Below are 20096 nucleotides of genomic sequence, written 5' to 3'. Positions count from 1 at the left end.
TGGTAGAGGTGTAATAGGAAGTATGGAGAGAAAATTGAGAGATTTTGATAGGAGAGAGAGTGGTGGAAGATTTTGGGGTGTTTGATTTATAGTGGAGGAGTGTGGGAGCAAATTGAGGGATTGAGGGGTTATCTGATTTTGTTAAGATTTTTACTCTCTTTTTGAAAATTTGTTTTCTCTCTCCTCAATTCTAAATTCTGACGTTTTTCAGTTTCATCTTTGCACATTGATGAAATTCTCTGTTCTCTCTCTTTATTTTTTGTTTTTGTTTTTCTTTCACTCTTATCGAAATTCTCCTTGAATCCTCCCTTTTCTTTTTCTGTTTTATTTTTATTATCGTTCCCTTCTTGCGTCAAGAATTGCGTTGGTGGGTTTCGGTAGGTAATTCTTTCCCTTTTCTCGTATTTGTGTGTCGTTCGAGTAGGAATCTAAATTTTTTTTTTGGAATTGATGGTTTAGGCGAAGGTCTTGGAGCAGTAAATTCGTTATTGGATTGAGAAAGGGTTACAAAGGCCTTCTGTTGGCAGTAAGTCGAGTTTTGGGTAATTCCTTAACGATGAATTCATTAGTTTTCAATCTTTAAATGGCTAAATCGAGGTTGTGTACAATGATTTTTAGGCTTTGGTACGCTTAGGAGTGCTTACGCGTCAGAAAAGATACAGGTGTGTACCCATATCGCAGAAAACGAGAATCGGTAAAAAGTCAAAAAACGGTGCTGTCGACACCACACGGGTGTGTGGTCGCCTGTGTGATTGGCCGAGTGACATAACACGGGCATGTGGTCAACAAGACAAGCCATGTGCGACACACGAGCCGGACTAAATTGGGCCATGTGGGCCACACGGATCTGTGGGCCCACACGGGTAGTCTACATGGGCTTGTGGGATTTTTGGGCCAAGTCATGTGATCCGCACGACCAAGGCTAATTTGGCCCGTACGGCCTACACGGGCACGCCACATAGGCGTGTGAGCCCATTTTTTGAAAAGTTCTATAGGGTTACACGAGTCGCCCGAGTCGACTGTGGACCTACTGTAGGGTCGGTAAGTATTACTTAGACCCCTATATGAGTGATCTGCCTGTTTGATTTCTGTATTGAGCACGAATTTTGAAATAAGAATGTATGAACTGTAATTGCATTATAGCATGACATTTTATTTATGTTGCATTACATCAGGGTGGGTTGATGATTTATTAGAGGAAGTGTCTGAAAGGCTCTTAAGCCTGTTATCTGGCAGCTTTGCTGCGATATGCTGACTTTGTGTCGTATTTCGGTACAAATATCTGTTTATGTGCCCATTTTGGTACAGTATGATGTGTAAGGATGGGCGGGTTGATTTAATCCCCACATGGTGTGTAGGGTTGGACGGAGATGGTGTTTAGAGGCTGGTGGGTAGGATTCTGATATTCTGTTCTGATCTGTAAATTATATCTGAAATGGTATAATGCCCTAATTTATATCTGATTCTGTATCTGAGTGGGCTAAGGCCTACACTGATTCTGTAATGGGCTCAGGCCCAAACGGTATATACATGATTGATTTCTGATATTATACTATGTGCATGTATTCTGTGGGGATTACACACTGAGTTTGCGAAAACTCACCCTTTTTTGTTTGATTTGTTTAGGTAATTCCCAGCATTAGACGGATCGGAGCAGCGGAGGACTCGACGGTGACCACCACTATTTCGTACTGTTTTAATTCGTTTTTAAGTTAATTAATTTCTCGTAAATAATTTGAGTATTTATTTTTGTAATTGGGACTTTTGGGACTGACTGTTTGAATTTGGGATTATACTTTGCTTTTCAGTTTTATCACTACAAAAACACAACATTTTCTTGAAATTAAAGTTTTCCAAAGCACAAATGGTTTTCTCAAACAAAAAGTTCACAAGCTTCCGTTAAAAAGTCACGTTTTGAACCATAACAATGAACATGCATTTTTTTGAGTTAATTAAAGACTAATAAATTGGAAGGGTTTTTAGTCGATGAATTATATTACAAATTCCATTCCATGTGACATCGTCAGATTCAGCCATAACGTCTAGACTGGGCTTGGGGTGTTACACAAGTAATGAGATAGGACTAGAGTTTTCCTTAGATGGTATGTGGTGACCTCAATGATATTTTGTATTCTTTCATGAAAAAAAGAGGATTGCCCAGAGAAGAAAGATGAATAGAGGAATTCCGATATGCACTGACAGTCTATCAACTAGAGGATATAGGATATGAAGGACCATTGTTCACGTGGGAGAGAGGCGATTTTACTAAAAACAATATTAAAGAAAGGTTAGATAAGAGAGTGGCAAATTCAAGTTGGTGGATGAGGTTTCTTGAATTTCACTTTCGACATTTGGCGCACTATTTTTTAGGTCACTGTCCGTTACTCATATCCACGACCCAAGAAGAAAAACGAAATACTAATCACAGATGTCAATTTGAATCATGGTGACCCACTTAGCCCCTATTTATTTTTGATATCCAATAAAGAGCTATCATCTTTGATGAGATTAGAAATTGGGGATGGATTGATAAAAAGTGCAAAGACTTGTCGACGAGACCTGAAGATATCACATTTGCTTTTTGCTGATGATGTATGCTATTTGGGAAATCAGTAGGAGAAGGAGCCAAGATATTGAAGCAAAATTTGGAAGAATATGAAAGTTGTTCTGGTTAGTATATAAATTTTGATAAATCACTGATTTTCTTTAGTTTGAATGTGAAGATTCAAAATAGGGATCAAATTTCTCAAGCTTTGGGGGTATGATATTCTTCAAACCCAAAAAGGTATTTGGGTCTCCTCAAATTAGTCAGTCGAAACAAAAGAGAAGCATTTCAGTTACATAAGGATCAAATGGTTAGTCATATTAATAGTTGGAGTATTAAGCCACTCTCTTAAGGAGGAAAGGAGATTTTCATTAAGAGTATATTGCAGGCAATTCCAACCTACTCGATGTCCTGTTTTCTACTACTATTATCTCTTTATTTGAATTTAGTGCATATTATCAGCAGGTTTTGGTGGCAAAAGTATGGGAGAAATGAGGTATCCATTGGTGCAAATGGCTAAATTATACGATCTAAAAGATAATGAGGGTATGGGTTTTAGGAGTTTTGCAAAGTTCAATATCATATTACTTGCTAAACAGGGGTGGAGGTTATTACATAGTCCAGATTCGTTATTGGAAAGGTCCCTTAAAGCAAAATATTATCCGAACTTAGATTTTTTAAATTTAAGTTTGGGTACTCACCCTTTATATACCTAGAAGAGCATATGGGCAGGGAAGGGACTCCTCCTAGGAGGTTTGTGTTGGGGGGCAGGAACGGGGAGTGATATCAATGTTTGACAGATCACAGAATAACTTCGAATGTTAGTAGCTTACAAATAAATATTGTTTCTGATTTAATTGATCAAAAAAACGAAAAATAGAAAATGTAGCTTATTACCAATAAATTCACAATTGATGAAGCCACTAAAATACTCTGTATTCCTCTTGCTCAGACACCTCAAGATGACATGTCAGCTTGGAGGGGGAAGCTTTCTGGTTAGTACTTGGTTAGAAGTGGTTACAAATTCTTAATACAAGGTATAAATATTATTAATCCTAATGAAAATCTGAACAATTACATACCATTTTACAAAAAAAAAAAAGCTATGACAAATGGATTTACTAAGCAAAATAAGGATTACAAACTAGAGGATTTTCAAAAACCACATCCAAAACTTCCATAATCTCTACTAGAGGCACCTGACTAACACGACGGAGTGTCTCGGATGTTTAAATGATGCAAAAAATCTTAAGCATGTGTTCAGGGACTATACAACTGCAGGTCAAGTATGGCAGGAATTAAATATACAATGGTCACAAGAGAGTTCAGTTCTAAGTTATCAAGATTGGGTAGCAGAACTTTTTGCAAGTATGTCAAATCAGGGACGTAGAATAGTTGCATGTGCTATATGGATGTTTTGGACAACAAGAAATAAAATTATACACAACAGAGTGGTGCACATAGCCCAAGAAATAAATAAAAAAAGGTATAAAAGCCTATATTTTAGAAATAGATGCAACAAAAGAGAAGTTACCTGCTGAGAGGACGAAGGAGAACAATAGAAGCCTCTCGAGCAGCCATTTGTGAAAATAAATTACGATGCAACCTTCCAGGCCAATTTACTGAAATCATGTTCGGGCATGGTAGTGAGAGATATAAATGGTAGTGTACTTGGAGCCTAAATGCTTATTAACAAATATGTACCCTCAGTTTTTACAGTAGAAGCCCTTGCATTCTTCAAGTAGTTAACATGATGATGGATCTAGGGTTGGGAAATGTGATTATTAAAGGAAACATACTGACAGTGGTTAAAAAACGGCAAACAGAAAAATAGGAGGAGTTAGTTATAAATGCGTATATCATTGATCTAAAAATAAAGAGTCTAAATTTTTTATACTGTAAATTTGGTCACACATCGAGATCTGAAAATGAAGTGGCCCATATCCTAGCAAAAGAGGGTTATAAAGAGAAAAGAGCACTTATCTAAACGATAAAATGTTGGAATGGGCGGTTGAAGCGGTGGACAGAGACAAGTAGTAGGTGGTCGGTTAAAGATAGTCACTCGAATGCCAAAAACAGAGAAAGAAACATGGTTGAACAAAAAGGGAAAAATCGGGGCTGCTAAAAACCTTTAAACAGATACCTTAGAAAAGGTCGTGAAGCATCCAATGGCCTCCTCTCCTCATTGACATTTCTTATGTTATAACATTCAAATTAACTCACATGAATAAAAAACACATTTCATACAACACAACATTCAATTTATCATATTTTCAAGCTCAATTAAGTTATACGAATTTACCTCGGCACTTGTTCGCGTATATAAATCTACTAGTCTGAAACTTTCTCTTTTCCTCGATCTAGCTTCGAATTTGTGTTATCCGGATCTATATAAATTAATTTATTCATAAATTTATTACATTTCACATTCAAGTGGACTCAATTTACATCCTAAGTAAAATTACTATTTTGCCCCTAACTTTTCCATAAATTCCAATTTCGTCCCTAGGCTCGGAAAATAAAATTTATGCAATTTACTCCCTATCCCAAGTCTAACAAAAATTTCACTATAAAATTTACAGCACATACATTCTATAAAATTCAGAATTTTTCTTCAATTTTCACAACTTTACATTTTAGTCCCTAAATCATGTTTTCATCAAAAATCACTTTGTAAAAGTTGTTTATCTATCAACAACCTTTCATTTTCTACCATAAATTTAAAATTTCCAGCATATTCATCCATGAAATAATTTCCATACTTTGATAACTTTTTAAATTAATCCCTCAAATAGATAGATTTAGCTATCCCGGTTTCAAAAATATCAAAATTACTAAAAATGGAATAAGAAAACTTACCCAATTAAGCCAAGAAAGTTTCTTCTCTCTCTCCTAGGGTTTCCATGTATTTTGGGGATGAAGATGACATAAAATAAGATGATATTTCTTTTATCATCTTTTAATTAATTAAATTAATTCAATTTCCAATTTAGTCCTTACCCTTTTTCTAAATTTCCATGGATGAGTCACCAAAACTATCTACATACTTTTCTTTAATAGTCTTATTACCATATAAGGACCTCAAGTTTTGAATTCCATTGCTATTTAATGATTCTAGCTACTAGAATTTAACTTTTGCATTTTATGCAATTTGGTCATTCTTGTAATTAAACACATAATCAATAAAATTTTCTTATCAGAATTTTCACATGAAATTTCTAACATAATACGGACCATGTAATAAAATTAAAACAAATTTTATTTTCGGTTCAGATTTGTGGTCCCGAAACCACTGTTTTGATTTCACTGAAATTGGGTTGTTACATAAATGGTTAAGCCTTTGTACTTTCCTTTAGCTTTCTCAGGTTCAAGTCACACTACCCTCCTTTTTCCTTTTAATTTTGGCAATATGGGCAATTTAACATACAACCCCTTTAAAATTTGTTAAAACTAGCTATTTAATCCCTTTTCCTAGTCATATTAGAATTTTGTTTCCTTTTCCAACATAAAGAGAATTGTTTCCCCGTAATCTTTATATTTACTCCTATTTTCTTTTCTTCCCTTTATTTTCCATAATAACTTTCCCAATTGTTGATGATTATTCTATTTCCCGAATCAAATCATCCCTATTTTGTCATGTTTTTATTGGTTTAGCGAATCGTCGCCAATTTATCCTTAATTGTTGCCAAAAATTTGTAAGTTCATCTCGACCCCATATGATTAAATCCTTAAATATCATAGTACTTCTATTTGAAACTATTTTTTTCATTCAAGCTAATAAATCTTTTTCTCGGTTTTAAACCGAATATTTCAATACTCTTGATTAAGCTCGATGAATCCCAAAATCAAACGTTAACCCGTGTATAAATGCCATTTGAAGAACTTATTTTAGGTGTGTCAGATCAGATTTGAGCGCAAGAGACGTTGTTTAGGCTTCCGGTGTAAGATATGTGTTTTTTTACGAGTAAATTGGGGCAAAATCGAGCCTAGAGTAGGGCCACACGGGCATGTGGGCCACCTGTGTGGACCATACGACCATGTCCCCTTGAAACCCTAGGATATTCAATTCTTACACGACTTAAACCCCCCACACGGCCACAATTTATTACACAACCTAGCCATACGGACATGTACCCCTTACACATAGTCTAAGGCTTCCCACACGGTCCAATCATACGGCTGTGTGTCTCCTACTTCTCAGAATTTTTAGTTTTACCTAGAGTTTTATGTTTTGTTCAGATTAGTTGTAACACCCTGAACCCCTATCCATCATCAGAACAGGGTTACGAGGCATTACCAGAGTTTACAGATCAAATAAAAAGACATTTCATATCATATAACATTCATGTCAGAAATCAATCGAAATCAAACATATTGTCCCTTATATGAGCCCTCGAGGCCTAAAATATGTATTAGAAACAAGTCGAGACTAAATCAAATACTCAAAGAATTTTTTAGAAATCATTGAAAATTTTCAAAGCTGCAGGGGTCATATGGCTATGTGGACAGGGTGTGATTCACACGACCAATAGACACGTCCGTGCCTTAGACAGTGTGGACATTCGAAATAGGGACACACGGCCGTGTCCCAACCTGTGTCCGTGCCTGTGTAACTCCCTAACTTGGGATACATAGCCAAGCCACACGCCCATATGCTAGGCAGTGTGAGCATATTATCTTGTGCAATTTAAAAGATACAGGGGACACAAGGCCGTGCCACCTGGGCGTGTGTCATACATGGCTAAGACACCATGCCCGTGTCTTTGCCCATGTGGACGAAAATAGGTCATTTTCTAAGCCACATTTCTCACCCAATTTGGTACCAACCTAAACACAATAATTTGCACATCAACAAGACATAATAAGGCATTCAAATCAAGCTAAAATCAAGTCTTAAACATGTATTATCACAACATACAACCAATATGGTCTTAGGCACTTCAAATGACAACTTAAAAACATGTCAACCAAATATCCAAATTTACCTAGATAACCAAATACATATATGTATAATTGTACCAAATATACTATTTCAAACCAATCATCAATATACTTATAAGTTTTCCATCATTCAACCATATCAAACACACATTAAATATGATAAAGCCACATATATATGTACATCAAAATATACCAAACACAAGCCAAATAAGTGATTAATCTCAAAAAAACACTTATATGCCAACATTGGCCAAATTAACCTATACATGCTATTATAATAGGAATTAATTTATTAAAAGTACCAAAAGGACTGATGGATAGTGTGAAATAGCTCCTACTAGCTTCCAACCCATACGAGCTTTCGAATTACTATAAAACATGGAAAATAACACAGAGTAAGCATTTAAGCTTAGTAAGTTCGTATAATACAAAATTTAACTTACCATATATCCATAAAATAGGTAAGTAAACAAAGCATATCTCAACCAATTTGGCCAAAAGCCTAAACACATGATCACCGACATATTAGCTATGAAAATCACATATAAGATCCAACACACATGGTTGAATTCATCAAATAATCATATTTCATGTATATCATGTAAATACCAGTAATAGTTCATATTCATGTATTTCATGTAAATACCATTAATAGTTCATATTGAACTCATATAATCTCGTAACAGAACTGTGCCCGTTGAACCATTTAGAATATCGTTGGATACACGGGTAGTACACACGAAGTGTACTGAACTGTAATCCGTCAATTCATGTACATGTATGCTAATACGAGCTGAATATCGGAAAGCTCATGCGAGCTGAATAATGGGAAGCTCATGTAAGTTGAGTATCGGGAAGCTTATAAGAGCTAAAATCAGTGACCCTAATGACATGTATGTATCTTACGGATTCCTAAGGTTCAAATGGGGCTCGGTAATTTTTGAATATACAACCGGTATTTATTCATGGCAATTATATAATTCACAAACAAATAATTCAATTTAAAACATATAAATGTACAATTTAATTACACGAACTTACCTCTACAAGTGTACGTAAATACGAAGGCGAGTAATCAAATATTTTCTCTTTGCCTTGATCTAACTCTGAACGAGGTCTGAAAGGATCTATACAAATGAATTTAACTAATTTCAATACAATTCTCATTCAATTTAATCCAACATGGAATTTTGGCAAAATTATCATTTTTCCCTACACTTTTAATTCCTTTGTAATTTAGTCCCTAGGCTCGAAAAATAAATTCATAAAATTTAATCCTTACTCAAGCCTAGACGATTTTATACATATTAATAGTAGCCCATATATTTCACAAAATTCACAAATTTTACCATAAATTTATCATCTTTTTCAATTTAATCCCTAATTATAATTTCATCAAAATTCTCTTTACAAAAGTTGTTTAGCTAACAACAACCATTCATTTTCTATCATCAAAATTCAAAATTCAAGCATATTCATCAATGGAAAAACCCTAATACTTTAACAATTTTGCAAATTAATCCCTGAACTAGCTAGATTAAGCTACTACGATATCAAAAATATAGAAATCATAAAAAGGGATAAAAATACATACCTAATTGAGCAAAATAAGCTTGTCCAAATTCAAGCTTCAATGGCTAGGTTTCTTTCTTTCTTTTTTTTTGGTGGATGATGATGAGGATAGATTATTTTATTTATTATAACTTTAATCACTAATTTCTAAAATTAACCTTAATATTTCATTCAATTACCAATGATGACTATTCATACTTATCCACTAAGCATTTAAATGGTCTATTACTATATAAGGACCTCCAATTTAAAATTCTATAGCTATTTAATACCTTTAGCTATTAGAACATAACCTTTGCACTTAATGCAATTTAGTCCTTTTTATAAAATTAGGCATGTAAACGTAAAATTTCTTAACGAAATTTTTATACGATATTTCTATCATACTGTAGACCATAATAATATTAAACTAAATTTTCTGACTTAGGATTTGTGGTCCCGAAACCACTATTCCGATTTCATTGAAAACGAGTTGTTACATTAGTCATTGATTCATTCTTGAACTAGTTTTAGTGTTTAATTTATTTAATTAAGCCCCTACTATTATGTATAAATACCAGAATTCATGATCTGAATGACTGAAATAATATTATATTTGTATAAATATGCATGAATTAATATGTTTAATATACCAATATTTGTGATTGTTCATATAAAATGTTTTATGGTGTCGCTAAATTGAGTCCTTTAAAAACATATGTTTTGGTTACTATATCGATTAGTTAAGAACACTTCCATATTTGATCTGTTATAAGAATGTTATTAGTTTCCATTTTAATTTTTTCTAAGCATGCCTTATGTTACTGTTAAACCGAACATTTAATATGCATGAATTTTGCTATTGAGTTGATATGTTATAAGCATATTATTTGCAACTGTATTGAACTATGATAAGCATATTGATTGCTACCTTATTGTTTTGCCAAAAACATAATTAAATGCTACAATATTGATCTATTTGAGTTTGCCATATTGCATTGCATGGTGTGTGACTATATGTACGAATGAAGTGTTAGCAGCTTGTTTGCACCATTTAGTGGTTCATCCGCACCATATTAGTAGCTTTTATCTGCACCGATTAGTGGTTTATCCACACCATATCAACTACTTTAATATGCAAATGTGTTGTGCATCCACAACCTACTAACAGCTTGCCTGCAAAAACTATTTTATCAAAAAGAACCTCGGTGGATCATCCACCCTTTTTATTATTAGTGGTTTATCCACACCATACTAGCAATTCATCTGCAACGTTAATGGTTCATCCACACTGTGGTGTAAAGGTAGAGGAGCTTTGGGGAACTCCTACTATGGAGTGTAGCGGAGTTGGGTAGGATCTGTTTTGGTTAATTGAAATTTCATTGCATTCATATGACATACATGGCTTTGAACACTGAGATACTATGTTAATGAATCGATCTAATTTACCGATATTCCATATTGCTAACTAATTGTTATTTATTCTATGTATTGTTATTCTGTATGTTTTGTCTACTGTTTGCACTGGTTTTCTTGTGATGGAACTCATACTGAGCTTCATAGCTCCCTCCCTTTTTATTTCCATCTCTACAGATAACCCACAAGGTTAAGACGCGGACTCGACATTTTGAAGGGGCTTGGCTTGGCTTAGCTCGGTTTTATTCATTAAAAATATTTTAGATTTATTATTTGATAGTTTATTATTCAGAGACTATATTATTTTATGCAGAACTGTGGCATGGGACTTTAGGTTTCAGTTTTACGTAGCATGCATGACATTTAGGTTATTTATTTCAAATTTGATTTTAAAATGATAAAATACCGCTTTTTAATTAATTAAGCATGAAATATAGTTTTATTAAAACTAAGTTAAGAATCACTTTTCTATTGATAATTTGTAAATAAATATTGAGTAGTAAATAAATCGGAAAATAATTAAGTTTTCAAAAATAGTCACCGTTACAAGAAAAAAAAAGTTAATTAGTTTTTGTTTACTCTTGGGTTTTTTCTGAAAGTAGGCTAAATTTTCTTTTAAAATAAATGTTTTAAATTGATCGTTTTATGAACTCCGATCATACTAGACCATTTCAGTGGTTGATGTAATATTTCAAATTCGAGTCTAATGTCTAGGTCAGATTGAGGAAGTTACAATAATGATTAAAAATCTCCGCCACCTATATATTAAATAATAATTCATATATATTTGGGTCCTCTCAATTTCTAAAAGCTATTTATTTTCTTTCTAAAGTCAGGCTTTTCAGCTTTGTTATGAGACAAATTTCAGGACCCATGGTCCCTTCTAGAGCTGATCATGTGCCGGGCGGCCCGGCCCGGCCCGAAGGCCCGCCCAAAAAATGAGAGGGTTTGGGTAAAAATATAGGCCAAAAAATGGGCTTGGGCAAAAAAACGATGCCCGTTTAGAAAACGGGCCGGGCCTCGAGTAAGAGTTTTTTGGCCTGTGCCCGGCCTGAATTATATATTAATATATATATATTTTTTATTTTTTTAAATTATTTTAAAATTTTAATATAACTATTTTTTATTTATTGTTAATTTGTGTATTGTTTTAAGAATTGTTTTAATATTATTTTTATTTGTTTTAATATTTGTTTTTATGTTTTTAAATATATTTGATTTATTATATTTTTAAATTTTTTTATTTAATAAAATAAGAAAAAATTAATATAGGCCGGGCTGGGCCGGGCTCGGGCTTAGTAATTTTATTTCAGGCCGGGCTTGAACAAAATTTTAGGCCTATATTTCGGGCCGGGCCGGGCCCGAACCTAATAGATGGGCCTAAAATTTTATCTTGGCTCGGCCCGAACTCGACCCGGCCCGGCCAATGATCACCTCTAGTCCCTTCATCTTTTCTTTTAAAAGTGAGACTTCTTTCCACTTCTTTTTAAAGTCCTTTAGAAGAAAGAAAAAAAAAAGAATACACTTCGTGAATAATGAGTGGGACAAGAGCCTACGTAGTTTTGAAATTAGATTTCATTAATTAGTGCTTATAAGCTTAAGAAATGCTTGTTTTTGAACACCCAGTTAAAATACTTAATTCAAAAGAAAAGAAAAGAAAAGAAAGAATAATTAGTATAATTGGAAAAATGATTAAAATTTAATTTAGATCATGGAATAAATATTATAGTTCTTTTAATTTTTTATTTTGGGTTATCTTCAGAAGATGGGCACATTTATTTCATGAAATGGGGGTAGGGATAACGTCCACAATTTTGGTTGGTGAATTGTGGAAGAATAGTGGGTGCTAATGGTCAAGGGAAGGATTTGGCTTCATCGATTTAGACAAAACAAAGGGAAATGGCAATTGGGATAGATAACAGGTCATCCATTTGTCTTCCAAAGAAAAGAGAGAGAGAGAGAGAGAGCAATGTACCCTATATAAATTCCAAACATTAAATTTAAACGGTGAAATGAAATTTACCGGCTTTTCTTCATGTACTTGTAATAATTTGGAAATTGTATCATCATCAAAGTTACACAATTTTTTTTCTCTTTTGTCTTGTTAAAATGATAGTGGAGACTACTTGAAGCGGGAAAAAACAAAGGACAATGCCCCCAAAGATTAAAGAAAATTATTAACAAATTGAAGTAAACTTTCTTTCAATGATTTTATAAAGATAAATAATTTGATATTATTTCATGTTAATTAGGGTTTGTAGTTGTCCCTTTTAATAATGTTATCTTCAAGATTTAAATTTACGTTTTTTTTCTTGAGAATGTAAAATCTTATCATTATACCTAACATTTGTTAATCATATCAAATCATTTTAAACTCTATATGAAAAACAAATTAAAAAATGATGTTATATTTATGGTATAGTAAAAAAAATCATATGACATATATGAAAAATATTGGGATAAATATCGAATTTATATATATACATTATTTCAATGTATAATTTGATATTTGAATTTGTATATGGTGTAATTATACACATGAAACTTGTATTGTTGTTCAGCATGGATAAAATTTCGATTTTGATTTAATTGTATACATTTAAATAAATAAATACATTTATTTTTTTATTGAATTAATATAATTGCTTGTGAATATAATATCCAACATAAAATGTTGCTAATTCGATAATATTGTTAATGATAAGAAAATCCACAAATTTACCTAAGGATTCACAAAATATATAGAATTTTACTAATATCATTCATTATTCATATAACTGCAAAACAGATTTTTAGCGGCGTTTGAATAGAAAACACCACTAAAAATTAATAGATTGAGTATTAGTGGCGCTTTTAAAAAAAGGCCGCTAAAGATTGAGCATTAGCGGCGTTTTTAAGAAAGCGCCGCTAAAGATCTAAGCATTAGCGGCGTTTTTGAGAAAGCGCTGCTAAAGATCGAGCACTAGTGACGTTTTTAAGAAAGCGCAGCTAAAGATCTGAGCATTAGCAGCGTTTTTAAGAAAGCGCCGCTAAAGATCGAGCATTAGCGACGTTTTTTTAAAAATGCCACTATAGATCTAAACTATTTTAAGGTTTATGGATTATGGATTTAAGGGTTGGGGTTTAAGGTTGATGGTCTACGTTTTATGATTTAGGGTTTGGAGACTATAGTTAATGGGTTTAGGTTTTAGATTAATTAGTATTTTTTAATTTATATATTAAATAATCTCTTATATAATTATAAAAGAGATAATATTAATTTTAATATTTTAAAATTATAACAAATTATTTATTGAAAAATAAATAAAAAAGTAACAGATTGATATGGATAGGTAATTATCTATTTTGGATAGGACCAAATTATAACAAATTAAATAAGGTCTTATTTTTATTTTGAATTCGATTTTATTTTGATCATATCTAAAACCGACTTTATAAACAATATAAATTAACTACACTATTCACTTAGCTATGGGAAAGTTAATTTCATTTTAGTTACTTAATCATGAAAAGTTACACTTTGATAACTAAACTATTTAATTAGAAGTTTTCATTTAATTAAGTTACGAAGCTGTTAAAATCATTGTTATGGCTTTCTTTAAACACTAACCCCTACCCTCTTAAATCAATAACCCTTTAACCCCCAGATCCTAAATCTCTAATCATAAACTCTTAAAACTATAAACACTAATTAATAACTCTTTAAACACCAGACCCTAAATCTCAAATCATAAACCCTTAAAACTATAAACGATAAACCTTAATCCCAACACCCTAAACCCTAAATCTCAAATCATAAACCTTTAAAACTCCAACCCTTAAACCACAACACCTAAACCCCAATCCTTAAACCCCAAGCCCTAAAACTAACTTTTAAACCCATAAACCGTAGATCATAAATCCTAACCTTAAACTATAACCCATAAATCATAAACCCTAAAATCTAAAAATAAATTTCATATGGATATTAAGTATATATATAATGATTTAATGTAAGAGCAAAAAACAAAACACAAAAAAAAAGAAAAAAAAATGAAATGGCAAAATGATTGCAAAATGTTGCTGTTTTTAAACTTTATTTTATATGTTAATTTAAAAATTATAAAAATCTTTAAAAAAATTAAAAATTTAAAAATTAAAAACTTAAAAACTTAAAAATTTAATATTTAATATTTTAGTTCATATTTCAATTAAAAAGTTTAATATTCAAAATTTAAAAAAAATTCTGAAAAATAATAAACTCAGCACAAAAATTTTGAAAGAAAAAATTTAAAAAAATGTTAAAAATGAAAAAAAAATTAAAATTAAACAATAGTGGCGTTTTTGATAAAAAATGCCATAAAAAGTTAAGATACGGTGGCGTTTTTGGTGAAAACGCCGCAAAAAGACCAATAATTTTTGGTTACCCACTCATTACTCCCTCTTCTTCTCATCTCTGTCGCGCCCTAAATCCCCAAATAAAAGTTTGTACTTATTCTTTTTTCCCTTTTACTCTGAAAATTTGCCCCCAAATTTGCCCCTCTTCTCTCCCTCGTCTCTGCAAATCAGCTTTTTCTTCTCATCTCATTTCTCGCCCACCGCCGTCTCCGCTGATTTTTTTCGGATCTGACCTGTATTCTGTGTCGGATCGTGTTGACACAGGTACTGCACCCCAAATTGCCGAGTCAAGGTAACGAAGCTTACCATCCCCTCTTCTCTCTCTCGTATTTACAAATCAGGTTTCTTCATTCTCTTCTCATCTCAGTTCTCACCCACCGCCTCCACTGGTTTTTGCCGGATCTGACCCGTATACCGTGTCGGATCGTGTCGACACAAGTACTGCATCCCAAATTGCTCCAAGCCCGGGTAACGAAGCCTATACTTATGCCTATAATTATGTTTCTCATAGTGTTGTCTTGATTCATTGGCTTTCTTACTTTGTTTGCTTTTTGATATTTTGGATGCAGAGATGGTTCAAATGGCTCAAATGGTTTGTGGCTCTTGTCGTCAATTGTTTTCATATCCTGAAGGAACTCGGCAAGCTAAATGTTCAAGTTGTGAAACAGTCAACTTTGTACTTGGAAGGTTTCTTTCTCCTTCTCATGTCTGTCTCTTGTGTCTGACATAGCCATGGGTTTACGACCCTTCAAGGACTCTTCAAATACATTCATGTTAGACGCATAACCATATTCTATGCTCTCACCTAAGTTTGAGTAAGATAGATTGATTTCACTGATTTTAGGCTTGAATTTTACGTTTTTCAAAGAAAAAGTTTGCTTCCTTCATCAACTGTCATTTTATATGGTAGTAGACATTGATACCTTTGATAGCATTCTGTGGTGTATAGTTTTTATTTTATCTTATATTCTGCAGAATATTGATTTCACTGATTTTAGGCTTGAATTTTACATTCTTCAAAGAAAAAATTTGCTTCCTTCATCAACTGTCATTTTATATGGTAGCAGACATTGATACCTTTGATAGCATTCTGTGTTGTATAGTTTTTATTTTATCTTATTTTCTGCAGAATGGGGATGATTCTATAGATTGAAACTGGAGAAGGAAACAATGGCAGCTTTTGTAAGTTACTTTTCAAGTTCCTCGACACTTATATGTATCACAAATAAACTTTACGAGTATTTCCTTCTCTTCATGGTTGTTTAGAGTAGGCAAATATTATTCTTTTTTAGGGTGTATTTTGAGTTTTGCACTCAAATTGATTTGTTTGCTTTGGACCATTGTATAATATTCTGAGATATCGAAAAAGCATGAGGATTTTCTTATGTTTAGTTATATAGATATTGCAATGATTTAACCGATTTTGATCCTGATTTTACTGATTTTAATTACATTGTCATGCAGGTCCAGACTCTACTTCAACAGATAGTGAGTTCTTATTTTGAACTGTCTTGGCATTCTATAAGGAATTTCAGAACAATAAATTTTAAACAGATTTAGCTAATACCACCATTCCATTACATATTACAGCAACAAAGGTTCCAAACAATGTCTGACTCCATCATTACGAAGAATATCCTTTTCATCTTATCTAGTTGTTTCTATGCGAGGGGATGAGTTGCATGATTAGTTTCTATAAGCATCAGGGAAGTTCTGTTTTGTTGATCTTGTGGTTGTTTGGTGGAGGTTTTTAAGAATTTCACTTTTGCAATAAGCAAAATGTGAAAGCTTTTTTATTTGCTTACACCAAGGTTTTAGTCTGTTTTTACATTGGTATTATATATACATAATTATGAATTTTCTTCCATTTTTGTTACTTTGAATTTGGTATGAGCACTAAAACTGATTTTTCTCAGTTTTCTTCTTCTATTTCAGGTATGTTAAGCTTCTCTTTTACCCTTTTTTTTTATTTTCTGTAATCTTTTGCTACTTTGGGTCTCCTGTAATATAAATTTCTTTCTTTTTTTTTCTTTTTTTGCAGCATTTTCAACAGCTACGTACCATGGTTTTGAGTTGGTATTTCGAATGGTAAACTGATGTGCCAATGAATGAAAGAAAAACAGTTGAAGCTGAGAGTGAGACTCAGCTTGCTGTTGCAGATGGTCTTGAATGCTACTGGAATGCATTTGAGTTGCCTTATACTTTTCCTGCTTCTTACCTTGACCCTCAAAACTACACTTCATTACTTCCATTATATTCCATTCCACCTGAAGTCATCCCATATGAAACTTTCACGATCCATTGGTGCTATGGATGTTGGGGAGTTCATTATTCCTGTTCCATACGTAAAGCAAGTAAAGGTTTGTCTTACTCTTTCATAATCTACTTGCATAATGTAATTTATATATTTTAGTTTGCCTGTCCTAATATCTTGATTTAACTTGTGCACTTAATAGCATTGGATATCGATATTTTATTTGAAATGGCCAACTAAAATTATATATTTTTCTATTTTTGTTTCTGGTATTTCTACAAAATTGTATATATAAAAGATATATGCAAACAATATATCAATTAAAAAATAAGAATCTCGTGAAATGTATTAGTTTTAGCTATTTATAAATTTCAAATCTGTTATCAATTTATTCTTCATTATAAAATCTCAATAAGCAAAAGTATCTAGTTTTAAGTTTTGTAAAAAGAAATTTTTTTTATAAGCGGTTAAGATAAGCTAATTTATCTAGCACTAAACATAGACATCAAAAAGAACATATGAATTTTGAGAAAAAAAATAGAACTTTTAAGATATTCATATGAAGGCAAGAATATATGTATATATATTTGAAAAAAAGCTTTTTAACAAAAAAATTGGCTTTGTAAAGGCTGTTGGTAAGTGGTAACTTAAATGATTAAGCAAGAACATTGAAAACAATCACAAAGACATTTAAAAGATTGAAATATATAAGAGAAGTTATTGTGAGAAACTAGGAAGTCAAATTTTTCTGTTCTTACCGTTGTATGGTTATGAGTTTTATATATGTTGCAAACTTACTAATCTTTTATTTGTAAATAAAGATCAGTGGATTCATGAATAGATTAACAACAATTGACATTTTTTCCTATATGCTGACACTCAAAGCTCTTTTGACATTTTTTCAAACCAGTACTCTCCAAGCTTCACCATTGATTCATGCTTGTTCATGAGTAATTGAGTATATAAACTTTCTTTAATTTATGACTTTTTGGTTCAAGTCTAATTTTCATTGTATATAAACATTATTTATATATGCTTTATTTTATATACTGTTCCTGTTCCATGGTCATCCTCTTTATTCATTATAGGTTCCTTACAATCTCATTTAAATATTTTGATTAGCTTGTTTGATTTTTGTTATAATTTAGATTGATTTGAATTCAAAATTTCTGAAACCAAAATATTTTGGTTTGATGTGATTATTCCTTAAAACCAATCCAAACCAGTCCATACTCATCCTTAGACTTAGCTGAAATCGTTGCTTAATTTTATTAGGTTAAAGCACAATAATTTAGCATTTGTGAATTGTTTCTTTATTTTTTTTTATTAATCATTCATGATTACATTTATCTCTTTAGGAATTACTTGAGTTAGGGGAGAGTGTTGGAACACAAAGTCGGGGTCTCACCCAAGAACTTATTTCATTGCTACCTGTTTCAAAATACAAGTGCAGCTTATTCTCAAGGAAGAAATCAAGGAAAGAGAGGTACTGCTTATGCTTCATCTTTGCCTCGTTAAAATGAGATTTGCTTTTATCAGCTGTTGCTTTTGGTCTTCCACAGATTTTAAATTGAAATACTCAACAACTCTTGTTCATGTTGGCATAAGGTTTATATGTTAATTTTTTTCCCTTATGCCACTGTTTTAAGAGATTGGATATGTACTTGGCTGTAATGGAGTTCCTCGAACTTCCAAACTAGTAACATTTCTGAATTTGTGATCATTAACTCCATAGTAAAGCCATTAATTTCATATCCGTATCCTCATGTGTCCTATACTTGCACGTTGAAGTGCTTTTGCATTTGGAATTTTCTTTCTTAATCAGTTTTCTTTAAAAGGGTCTGCTTGAATGAGTTAGTGTTTTATCTAAAATTAGAAGACATTTTCTTGATTGTTATTAATTGTTTTCTTTTACCAACTAGCCTATTTTCTGTAGTTGTCTACTGCTGGTGGTAGGATGATTATCTCTAGTGATGGTGTTTGGGATGTAGTTGTCTAATTTTGCCCAGCAGAATTAAGCTAATTTTATGCTACATTCTATCATTTTTTTTTTGTTTATGGATTTTCACTAGCGTTGATGATGCAAATTAATCATTATTCATTCCAATATATTTGAAGAAAGGAACATTTGTTCAGATAAAATATAGTATATATTCTCTGCTCCTATCTAATTTATCATCAATTTGCCTTCTCAACGACTGTTATTTTACCAGAATCCCCACTGATTGAATCATACCTTTGAAACATGCGAGCTATAATTTACTGTGTAAGCTGATGGAGTTACCATAATATAGCTCTTTTATGTTTTGACTGGTGACAAATGGAACAGGAAAAACCAACTACACTAGATTGCGGTCCAAGAACAATTTGCAGAAGGCACATAATGGCTGGCTCCTACCTCTACGAATGCATGTGGGAGGCATTGCAGCAGCGAATAAGAATGATATTGATCAACATGCAGTTGACACCGTATGTGCTCTGAATTCGAATTCAGGTGTGAGTTTCAAATATTTTATGTACAAAAAAGTATTAGAGTGCCTTATGTTTGTATGTTAGTTAAGCAGATTATAGATAGAACCTGCAGTAGGATCAACTAATTAGCTGATCAAAAACTACACCTAGTTTTGTAATAGTCTACTTGCATATTTGCATATATTTAATAATAATCTCGTGTCAACTAATTATTCTATTTTTTATTTAATTGTTTTGTTTTCAACCTTTTATTTTTATTTGAATTGAAAGAAGAAAAAAACGAATTGTAATTTTGACTTAGAAAATAGAATATTCATTAGCAGCTTAATCAATTTAAATAATCAATGTTGATATTTCACATGGAAATAGATATTCAAATCTTATATTTTACATGATTATGATTTAAGTCCTTATTTCATTTAAGTAACTTCATTATAATATCTTATTTTATTGATATCTTTATATTTAATCTAATTTTTATTATTTATTTTAGTTTTGATTCTAAATTTTTATTTTTATTTTAATATTTAAGATAACTTG

The 20096-nt window shown here is 32.2% G+C and overlaps 1 long non-coding RNA gene across 2 annotated transcripts; it reads left to right on the top strand.

Moving 5' to 3' along the window:
• Nucleotides 1-14819: 14819 nt before the first annotated feature.
• Nucleotides 14820-19780, top strand: LOC107933338 (uncharacterized). Of its 2 annotated transcripts, XR_001693599.2 has the most exons (9): nt 14820-15122; nt 15198-15298; nt 15400-15517; nt 15960-16012; nt 16295-16318; nt 16421-16765; nt 16872-17190; nt 18443-18570; nt 19414-19780. It is a non-coding gene; the product is annotated as an uncharacterized lncRNA (long non-coding RNA). The 2 variants fall into 2 exon arrangements; XR_001693598.2 differs by having other exon boundaries at nt 14821-15122; nt 16421-17190.
• Nucleotides 19781-20096: the final 316 nt, after the last annotated feature.

Source organism: Gossypium hirsutum, chromosome A12, assembly GCF_007990345.1.
Source record: "Gossypium hirsutum isolate 1008001.06 chromosome A12, Gossypium_hirsutum_v2.1, whole genome shotgun sequence".
Lineage (NCBI taxonomy): Eukaryota > Viridiplantae > Streptophyta > Magnoliopsida > Malvales > Malvaceae > Gossypium > Gossypium hirsutum.
Note: the sequence above shows the minus strand (reverse complement) of the source record. Positions and strands in the feature narration are given on the sequence as shown.